Source organism: Mastigoproctus giganteus, chromosome 2 (genome assembly GCF_048544385.1).
Source record: "Mastigoproctus giganteus isolate SK-2022 chromosome 2, ASM4854438v1, whole genome shotgun sequence".
Taxonomy (NCBI): Eukaryota; Metazoa; Arthropoda; class Arachnida; order Uropygi; family Thelyphonidae; genus Mastigoproctus; species Mastigoproctus giganteus.
In genome coordinates, this window is record NC_143576.1 from 136,994,165 (window position 1) to 137,005,885 (window position 11,721).

General features: G+C 37.8%; 1 non-coding gene across 1 annotated transcript; it reads right to left on the reverse strand.

The window, feature by feature from the left end:
• Window positions 1–1,352: 1,352 nt before the first annotated feature.
• TRNAV-CAC (transfer RNA valine (anticodon CAC)) lies at window positions 1,353–1,425 on the reverse strand. Its single transcript has one exon. It is a non-coding gene; the product is annotated as a tRNA-Val (tRNA).
• Between the last annotated feature and the right edge of the window lie 10,296 nt (window positions 1,426–11,721).

Genomic DNA, 11,721 nt, shown 5'->3' on the forward strand with positions numbered 1-11,721 from the left:
TCTGTCTATCCGACAGTTTCTGACCAAGAACCAAATGCTCTTGTCCCGTCCCCATTCAGTCCGTCCTCTCTGGACCTTGTTTCCTGCAACTTATTCCCAAAGAAGAATCTGTTGTTTAAAGGAGAAACATTTAACTTTTCAGTTAGCTTCAAACATCGAATTCAACGAATAATTTCAGATAACTATAGCTGTATTTACAGTTACATTTTAGAAGTTCCGGTTTATTAAAAATATACATTGAAATAGGTGTATATAAAAGCTGTTAACTCAACTCATAATTTAACTTGAACAAACTTCGTAAGTCTATGCCAAGGAAAAAAGCCTTGATGCTTGAGAACTAGAGTATTGAATGATTACAAAACTTTGGCACAGCCTACAACAATCCTCACCAAAAACGCTCACTTCAAATTGTAAATTGTTACTTTGGAATTTGAACCTAAGAACCATAGGTAGAAGTCTGATTATGTTTATGACAAGAAAACCGAGGCCAGAAGCGATTGCTAAAATTAAGAGAATTAGCTTATACTTTTTAAAATAAATCAGTGTGTCATACATTGCTGGATAGATTATGTGGCATATTTTGGTAAAACGTAACTCCCTCTCTATTTAATAACTGTGATGTGATGTGAAACTAAGATTTTCGAAATCTACGCATAAAAATTGGTTAAAAAAGCATTTAAATTCTTGGGAGTAAAAATCGTGTTAGCTAGTGTTATTAAAGAATTCGAGGAAATATTTGTCACTTCCCAGACTGCCTGCTGTTTTAGTGATAATTGGCACCTCATCAGTGGAAAGCCAAGCATTTGAATGTAAGAATCCTAGTGACCAACAAACTGAAAACACTCGCCTTTATATTGTGCTGGGTCAAAATACCAAAATATTCCCAAAATATTAAATTGTTGAAAGTTACGAAGAGGTTTATTCTTCTTCTCGCTTTTTGTTTCGTCTTTAAGTTATTAGTGTTTTTTCTTCCTCCTTCCCTTCCCCGAAACTGACAAAAAAATAATAGTTTGCGTACGTTTGATTGCTTTTGAAGTTTCACAAAATAATTCCAGTATACTGCGCTTATCCTATCGTGATTCCTTTTATTATTATTCTTATATTTATGTTAATATCTTTCTATATTGGCTACTGATATTACGTTGTACACCACAGGAAGGAATATGAATCAAATAATCGAAGATTTATAGAAGAATCTGCAATGGTGGATCCACCACAACTTAGTCATAAACAAACTTAAGAATAAAATCAATTTTGATCGAATGATCTTTATTGATTCCAGTAATCAAAAGGTATTGTGTATAATCCCGTCGGGGGGATTTGGCCAGGGTTTTAAAAAAAAGAAGCATCGTTGTTTCCGCCCAGGATCGAACTGAGGACCTTGCGCGTGTGAGGCGCACGTGATAACCACTACACCACGGAAACTGTGAGAGCGCTTTTCCAGCCTTAACATATATCGAATTTTACGTCTACACAACAACTACTGGGCATTCAAAAATAGATCTGCATTTGTGGTACATTAGATGTCATCTTTCCCATAGTCACCTGAGTCGTTGGGTGTCAAAGCATGTTGGGGAATAAGTTGTAATTCAATTTATACTTATTTTCCATAGCAGCGAGAATCACTGTCGATCCAAATTTCGATGTATTGACTGTAGTCAATATTTGGACTAACGCTAGCAAGGTTTCGCTTACATTAAATTATTTTCTTTTTTATCCCGTTATTATGTATATCTCATATTGCGAATACCCCGATATGTCCTATTAAAATTCAAAATTCTGTTTCCTTCTCTGAATACAACACAGAAATGTAGTTGACAAAGTTGTCAGAAATGCAGTAAGTTCCAGTTACGGGTTTCCCAACCCTCCTCTTCCAAGGCTAAAGCATCCAATGGTACTAAAGTTAAACACCCACACGTGATTATTAATGAGCGGTTGTCAAAGTTAGATTTTAATTGCAGAACTAGTTTTTTGATCTGAGAACTAAAATTTGGCACATTAAATATTTAAATTACTTCGGTGAAATGCTTCAATTTTCTTTGAATTCACCCCATCCACCCATATTTTGTTTTTGTTGGAGAGGGAGGGCGCTAACATGCTTCGAAATGTACACTGAAACTTGTTGATAAGGGGCGAGGTCCCTTAATGAGTTTGTATTGTGTAATGTTTACTAATAAAATATTATGCTTACAAGTTAGTGCAAATGCATCAGATCTGCTCACAGCTAACTACAAAATAGTTATAAAAGTGGCATCATTATGTATATCTCATATTGAATACCTTCACAACGAATTGCCATGATATTGCTCCTCTTCGGTGGGTGGGCACTCTGGTATTGCAACTCGTTGTGAAGGTATTCACAATATGAGATATACATAATGACGCCAATTTTATAACTATTTAATAGTTAACTGCGAGCAGATCTGATGCATTTGCACTAACTTGTAAGCATGTTATTAGAATCTGAACACGAGGTTAATTTTAAAAGGATAAATGCAAATAGAAAGATATAAATCGGGTCTTTGACTGTCGAAGCAGGATTGTTGGTCCTGTCTCTCTCGGGAAACATCAGTGTTCGAGGATATCAGGATTTCGAAGAGATTTGCTACTTGGATGATCTGTCATCTTTAAAAATAAAGAAATTAAACGCTATTATACCACTTCTTTTGGAGATTGCTGGAATGTAACAATACATCATCATCATGAATTTGGCCCGGCTTAGGTCTTTAAAGACCTGTTCCGTTGTAGCTCTTGGAGGTGGTTTTGATCTCGCCAACGTTGTCTTGGTCGACAATGCAGTATCAAATTATTCATCCAATTTAAAACTGTTAATGCAGCCTTTCGAGACTACTGAATTCTGTCGTCCGACCTGTGCGGGGGTGAAAGAAACGTAAGAAAGGAAGAAATTACAGTCGAATGCATAATGATACAAAAAGGTTACCATTTTATTATTTTAAGTTACCATTTTATTATTTTAAGTGCAAATATAAAAGAGGAAGACAGTCGAGAGAAGAAGAGAAAGAAAGGGAGGAAATAAATGAAGAAGAGAAGAGGCGAGCCGACAAACATTATTGGCAGTCGATTCGCCTGTCTAAAAGGACTTAAACTTGAAGAATATATCGAAAAAAAAAAGTTTGAGTAGGGAAAGATGAACAGACGCGCCGCCAGTGAACTAGTTCAGTGGTGTGAGGACATGTGATAAGAAGGCTATAGCGTCTCGATAGAGGGCTACCAGCTGATACTCTCAAGACCATTTTTCCGCCTGAGGCTTGGTCTTTTTCCAACTTAATGCTCGCAGTCATCCGTGTGAGAAATGCTATGTAGTACAACTTTCCACATGATATTTGTGATTTCAGTCAGACTGACCAGTCTGCAGTTGCCCACTGCTGTCTCATAACCACCTTTATGACGATATATTGACACTTGTCCAGTCTTCGCGGGTAACACAGGTAAGCGTTCAAATCACATCAACGATGCCAGGAATTTTTAGCTTTTTTTTCACGCCTGAGCCGATCTCCAATCCAAGTGAATTTCTCTCGAATCCAGTGATTCCCTCGCAATTAATCTTAATGTTTCAATGCACTCTCCTGTCGCCTCTCCAAAAATAACTGGGTAGATGTCATCGACTCCAGAAGCTTTACTCGCCTTTACGCTCCAAAGTGTTTCAATAAACAATCATCTGTAATTTCACTATCGCTAATTTCATACCGCCCAGCCACACTCGTACAGCCTTTCTTCACTATGAGGGGTCTTTCGTCTAAAATGGCATCTAAGACTTTTTCCCACCTTTATGCAAAGGTCCGATCTGATTCGTCGTCTTCTTCTTTGTACTCTCATATGTGAGAAACTCGTCTCACTTCTTTGCTCTCCTCGCTAGAGCTTTCTCGTCTTCGGGCTTTGATGTCCTAACCGTTTCTGTGGTATTATTACAGATCAGCTTGTAGCTGATATACGCTTCAGTGCTTTTCATCGCTGTGTAACTTTCCGATGCCATTTTTGTTGTTGTATTAGACTGGCTAGCTCCGTATTCGTCTATCTCAGCATCCTTCTCGTGCTATATTTTTTAATGGTATATATGCATTCGTGGCCTCTGTAACTGTTGCTTTGAAGATATTTCATAATTCTAATGTACACCCCTGCCTAAAAGTTTGGAATTACAGTGTATGGCAACAGTTTTCGTTATTTATTTATTTATTTTTTAAATTAGCGATGACAATGTAAGATTTAATATATAAAAAAAACAACACATTGCATTCTTTTATTAAACATTGAAAAGTTTACAGCATAAAAATATTGACATGATTAATATTAACAACTAAACTGATTTTTTATCAAAATATCCTCCACGAGATTTTATCATTGCCTTACACAGACTTGTATTTCTGGCAATTAATTTATAATAGAGTCTTGACTAATATTATTCCAAGCGATCTGCAAGGTTTCCCATAAATTTTGTGAAGATGGGCAGACTTCATGGACTTGACGGTCCAGATGATCCCATAAAAGCTATAATGGGGTTAAGTTAGGCGATTGGGGTGGCCACACCATAATTTTCAATGCCCCCTCCTGTTGTTTAGTTGCTAGATCCCTGCACGGTTTAGAGCTGTGCTTCGGGTCGTTGTCTTGTTATAATATAAAATTTCTTCCATAAAATCGAACATATTGCAATATCCAGAGGATATATTGCATTATGAAAAGTGAAGTGGGAAATTATCGACCTGTCAGTCTGACTTCAGTAGTAGGGAAAATCATGGAGGCATTGATCAAGGGTGGAATTCAGGATCATTTGGATCGAATTGAAATTCTCAAGGATACTCAGCATGGTTTTGTAAAGGGAAAATCATGTTTAACAAATCTGGTTCGCTATTTCGAAAGGGTCACTCACGAGCTGGATTTAGGGAATAATTTCGACATTGTTTATTTAGATTTCAGCAAAGCTTTTGACTCAGTCCCACATGAGCGGTTGCTTTATAAGCTGGAACAGGTTGGAATCACTGGGAAAATCCTTAGATGGATAGAAGGATGGCTTCAGGGCAGGAGGCAGAGGGTTGTGATAAATGGCTATTCCTCAGATTGGGTTGATGTAAGAAGTGGGGTTCCCCAAGGATCAGTATTAGGACCACTGTTGTTTTTAATTTTCATAAACGACATTGATGAAGGGATAGAGGGCGTGATGTCTAAATTTGCAGATGATGTTAAAATTGGTAGAGTAGTTAATGATCACTGTCAAGCTGAGCTTCTTCAGAGAGACCTAGATAGACTGCAAGAATGGTCAGAAAAATGGCAGCTGTGCTTTAATCCAACAAAGTGTAAGGTATTACACCTGGGAAACAGTAATCCCAAAATAACTTATTCACTTGGTGGAGTTCAACTAAACCCAGTACTGGAGGAAAGGGACTTGGGTGTTACGATACGGTCAGACATGAAATTCTCTGAGCATTGTAAACAGGTTGCAAGGAAGGCCCATGGTGTCCTATCGATGATCTATCGAACTTTTGCAAGTAGAGATAGGGACGTGATAATCCCATTATATAAGGCTTATGTTAGACCACACTTGGAATACTGTGTTCAAGTATGGAGACCGCACCTAAAGAAAGACATCGAGCTTCTTGAAAGGGTGCAAAGACGGGTAACTCGCCTGGTGAGATCGGCAAAAGGGCGTCCTTATGAAGAAAGACTTCGAATATGTGGGTTGCAGAGTTTGGAAACTAGACACCTTAGAGGAGATTTGATTGAGGTGTTTAAGGCTCTGAGAGGCATCAGTAAAATGAATGAGGACAAAATTTTCAAGATTATAAATGATGCTAGAACTAGGGGACATAAATTCAAGTTACGCGGGGAAATGTTTAGATTGGACTGCAGGAAGTTTTATTTTAGCCAGCGAGTTATAAATTACTGGAATAAGTTGCCTTCATGGGTGGTAGAGGCCGACAGTTTGGGGAAATTCAAAGGTCATCTGGATAGTACTTTCGGGTAAGGGAAGCGCATAGGATGATAGGATTAATTTCCTTTTTATTTAATTTTTAATTTCATTTTATTATTTTTATTTATTTATTAATTATTATTATTTATTTATTTATTTAATTTTTGTTTTTATCATTGTTTTGTTCGGATTTTTTTTTTTTTTTTTTTTTGGCTGGTGCAGCATAAGCCATAGGCTTTCTTGCACCATACGGCCGTTACTAATACTAATACTAATACTAATTATGTTCAAGAATCTTTTTATAGCATTCTTTTCTTAAAATTCCTTCAATTTGGACGACGTCACCCACTCCAAAAAAACCGAAGCAATCCCAAATCGTGATATAACTACCATCGTGCTTGACTGTAGACATTAAGCAGTGTGCTATTTTTTTTTCTTCTTCAATTGATCGTCTCACATGAACTCTACACTTGCATCCAAAAAATTTCAAATTTGGATTCATCCGTCCACAGCACGTTTTTCCACTCTTGAATTGTTCAATGTTGATGGCACTTAGCCCAAGCCAACCGTTTATTTTGATTTTCCCGTTTTGATAAGGGTTTTCGGACCCCTACACGTCCATAAAGTCCTGATTTTTGCCCGCTTGTGTAAGACGAAGATTTAAAGTGGATGTAGACAGGGGAGTTTCTGTGTGCTTATTGAACTCAGCTCGGATTTCAGATGCAGTAAGTCGTCGATTGCATTTAGAAATCAGTGTTGTGGTCTTATCTTGTGCTTCCGTTGTTATTATGCGTGGTCATCCTGATCGTAGTTTGTCCTTTAAACTGCCAGCTCCTCAAATCGCCGAATGGTAGTTTGTACTCCTTTAAACAAAACACCTAGTTTTTTGCCAGTACTTCTCATGGAATAACTTTATTCATACAGAGTTATTATGGAACTTCTTTATTCTAATGCTCAGTTTCTATTTCTTACCATATTTATCATGAAACTTACACCAAACATTCTTTCTAAATGACAGGTGTTCAGCTTTATAAGTTACAGCTGAATCATCTACTAGAAGTTACTAATCATCTGCAACTTGTATAATATTGAAACAATACTCCCACTTTCTAGAATATTTTAGCATCATCGACAACTTTCAGGAATCTTCTTCAATGCTCTACCACATCCAGGAGTCTTTTATACTTTTCTTGGAATATTTTCGAATATTCTAGAAATTTCTTTAATATTTCTTAAATATTATTTCAGTTTTTGATTTTTATACGTAACAGAAAATATTTTAATAAAAAATGGCAAACAAGTTGGTCGTATGTTAATAAAAACTTTGAAAATTAAGAAAAATTAAACGTGATTCCAAACTTTTAGCCCGGAGTGTATAACCTTCTCTCTGCTGTCTGTCCAGTTCGGAGGCTATGTATCATTTTGAACTGCCATAGTCCCCTTTCCTGAAATTAAAACTCATGATTTTTACCTTCAACAACTGCAACCTCTTTCTTCATCTTCCAGCACTGTCAGTCGCATGATGTATCCGGCAAAAATCTCACTCACGGCTATCCATCAGATGAGGTACGTATGCATAAAGCGTCAATTCTCTTCACTATGTCCGTCTGTCCGTTCCCATGTAACAACTCAATTTCCAAGACTTACTTTAATAATTTTTTTTGTTTGTGTTGTTTAGAAAAAAAAAGAAGAAAATAATAATAAATAAATAATTAAAAATAATTTACAGCTGTTCCAAATTTCATTAAAATCGGACCAATAGAAATTTGGCTATTCTATTGTCATTTATTTATTTTTTCCTATAATATTATTTTATGTATAAATGGAAGTATGTTTTGGATGTTAGGGCGTTACTCAATAACGAAAAGTCTGATAGGCACCAGATTATACGTTCTATTAGCGCCAGGGAATATTTTTATGATCAATTCCGATTTCATGGCATCCAGCATCCTCTTCCCCACCCCATTTCTCACTCCAGGGAAATTTCTGGAGTGGGAGTGGGGTGGGGAGGGAGTACTGGATAAAATAAGAGTATATTTCAGAAGTACTTCAGAAGAAAAGTGTGATTACCAGGAAATATTCATCTCTTGTTTTTGGTCCCTGGGAAGATTTCAAATCCAACTCCAATTTCATAGCCCCAGTTTCCCTTCTCCTACAGGGAATTGCTATAAATCTGGAACAGCAGTTCCAATCCTTTTCAAAACTTTGGGACTTATTCAGAATATTCTTCTAAACTCTTCATATCAATGAAAATTTACCCCCCTTCCACTTAAAAAGAACTGCTGTATAAATTCCATTTATGGCTACCTATTACATTGTGCACATTTGAACACTGAGTATGGTATTGATATCAATTTATTATGGAGATGAATTCATTTTAAAACAATTTAGTACACTTTAATTTAATAGTATTGATGTTTTTTAAACCCTTAACGGACGTTATTTGTGAATAGAACGTTCTTCAAACGTAACTCAATCGCAATTCGCAAAAATTACCTACCTTTTTCACAATAAGGAGCAGATCTGAACTTTCGATGGACAGAGCTCTGGTTGTCCACCTGCGAATCAATAGTATTAGACGATATAATGTTAGCTTCTTTTCTTTATTTGGCTAAGTTTATGGAGTAACCGTTAGTAGTCTGTTTTTTTGCGAGCATTCATGGTGGTCGTGAGCCATTATCTTCTCAGTATGCCTTCCAAATAACATTACCTTCGCAGTATTATTCTTGACAGGTTATGATTAGCCATCATTATGGTATGCAACATCCTGCCGGGCTCATGACATGCTAAGTGACGCAGCTAACTAGGAGGCACTTAGGCGTGTGACAGAATCCATCTCGTGCGAATTCAATCTATTACTAACCCTGAAGTTGGCAATTAATTTATTGATTATATCTGCAGAATAAATGCTTCACAGTCCATGAAAACATTCATCTTACTAATGGAAGTTTTCGCCGAAACAACAGAGCGTGCTACCTTCCCTACTTATCCCCACAAAAGTTGAGAATATTATATCTAGCAGTCTTAAAAAATTCATCATTGAGTTCATCCAAACCAGGCCTGGTTTTCGGTTCAAAATTTAAATTCGTCTTTACTTTCTCTAATGGCAGGTGCTCCCTTGAAATGCTCTATTACTAATGTTGGAGGGAACGACTTCAATCTAGATAGAGTCGCGTGCTGGAAACGTTCTGATGTTGTCGGAGGGAAGGGGGGATTAGCTATTTACTATGTTCACCCAAATGGTCACATGTAAGTTTGTCAGTTGCAACCCGAAAGACGTGGACATTTTTTAAAGAAGTGTTTATACGGTTCATTAGACGCAGTTGTAGCGTGACTGCGTCAACACATCATTAAATGGAGCGACGGGATGACAGATTTATTGGCACCGTGGGATTTCATCGACAGGTTCCACAGATGTGCAAAATGTTACACCGATATCTTCGGTGGTAGAAAATGTTCGCGACTCATAATGAACCTATCCACGTCAACAACAAATGTTTTCGACATTGCAGATTTGCAGTTTTAGGCACTTTTTAATGACCTTGAAATGGTTGCAGCTCCATTTGTGAAATTTGAAGTGTTCCCAAGCTATTATTCCAACCTGGATGAGTTGTTATTGGTTTTATACGCATCAGCGAGTTAGGACATATTACGCCGTCTATATAATGTCTGTAAATTGCGTGTGTTCTATGATCAATTTGCCTCTTTGCTGGAAGAAAACCCATGCTACCTCGCCTGAGACCGACTAACCGAGCCACGTTGTGAAAAGGCGCATAAAAATTCCTCACATCATCGACGGGATTCCAACTCAGGTCATTTCCACCCGTGTGGGGAGGAGAGCGATTCTAACAACTGCGAGGGCGCCAAAAGAGATTTATTCTTCCAGTTCATTGCAGTAATACACGAAGAAGTACATGTCTCGGTAGACCACTTAGAAGAGAGATTCAGTCACCTGTTGAGCAATCCGGATTGTCGTTTGATTTCAGGTATTCCAAAAATGAAAACTTTTCTTGTCGTCCCTCAAAAATACAAAATGCGATAACATATTGCCAGAAAAACAGATGCGATATAAGCCACCAGAAGAACATCTGCCATAAATATTCAAACTCTGATGGTGAGTGAACACGAGGCTGACAGCTAGTGTCCCCGTTCTTCAGGCAATATAAGAATACACTCATCTGTGCGCACTTTTTCTTGTGACTCTTCCTCTGATCACAGTTTTATGCACGTTTGAGATGGCTTGTGAGTGATTGCTAAATATCGTAATGTTCTTATATTCTCTGCATTTTGTGAACTTCTCTGATTTTGCATTGTGTGCACCTGTTGTATAAGGTGAGAGCGCGTTATAAGAGATGTTGAAAGTGCCTACTGATCATGTGCTCATTATGCACGTCAACCAAATTATATGTTGTTTCTTTCCGCCAATACAACTGGAGATGTGTGCAATTTTATGGGTTTGGCGTTTGTTTACACAAATTCCTTCATGAAATGAAGGAATTTGTGTACAACACCTCAGAACGATCTTGTCTATTGCAATATAACTCCTTTTGCTAGAAAAACTCACGCACGCACACGCACCACCGTTCCAACAGGATTTGTGGTTAACATTCAATCGATCACAAATTTCATCCAAACTGATGTATCAGTCACTTCGAACAAGTTCATCAACACGTTCAACTGTATCAGATGTTGCTGCTCCGACCGGTCTGCCAGACCGATTTTCATCAACACTTGAGCGACAATTTCTGAAAAGTTCGTGCCACTAAAACGTGTTTCACGATGATAAACAACTGTCATCATGCTTGGCACGCATTCTACGATGAATTTCCCTTGGCTAACTAACTGCTTCAGATACCAAAAAAACGAATGTAAAACTGAAATAGCGGCAGCCATTTTGAAAAATAATTCCAGCACCAATATTGTCAACTTCTTATTGAGAAAACGACAAGTACGTATTACGACAAGCGGTAATAGCTACCGTTATAAGTAGACGGCGGTTACTTATGCACGTGGACAACGAAACAGCCGTATTTATTCACTCCCTCTTTAGAAGGATGTTTTCTAACCAACTGGCGCATCGCCTTTGAAAAACATCTGTCGCGAGGCAGGCAAAGTAGAAGTTCTCGTTCTGATAATAGATTTCGGTGTAACGCATAGAGGACATTGAGTGACATCCGGGCCACTGCAGATAACCTAACGAGGACGATAGGGGAAAGGGGTGTACATTTATAACACCCAGTGACAGGGTGATCAGTAGATCAGTGCGCAGAGTGACTCTCCTTGACCCTCCTGCGTGTAGTGTCGAAGAGTCTGCAGCATTCCTGTGGGGCTGTGTAACCATGGGATTCTCGTCCCACGTGTGTGTCACGAAGATTATTAATTACCCCTTGTCCAAGCAGAGAACAGGTACTTAGCTAATTACACAATTAATCCTCCAGCAGCGAAAAGTCTTTAGCTCTTTTTATCTCGCTAATTTTTATCGATCAATAAAAACATGGCTGTCACTCTCTTCTCACACACAAAAACACAACCAAATAGATTTCATTGCGATAAAAGCGAAATATAGAAAAATTGCAGTAATTAAGTAGAGAGTTTTACCAAAAAAAAGGGGGAGAACTAATGGCTTCGTCTCTCTTTCTCTCTCTCTTCCTGGTAATTCCATTAATTCCCACCCGGATATTTTTTTCTGTCTTCCTATTTTTTTTAATTGAAGTTATTTGAATTCTTGCTGTAAGAAATTGGATACGACGCCATAAGAATGCCAATCAATATACAATTACTTCGATGGCTGTCCGATT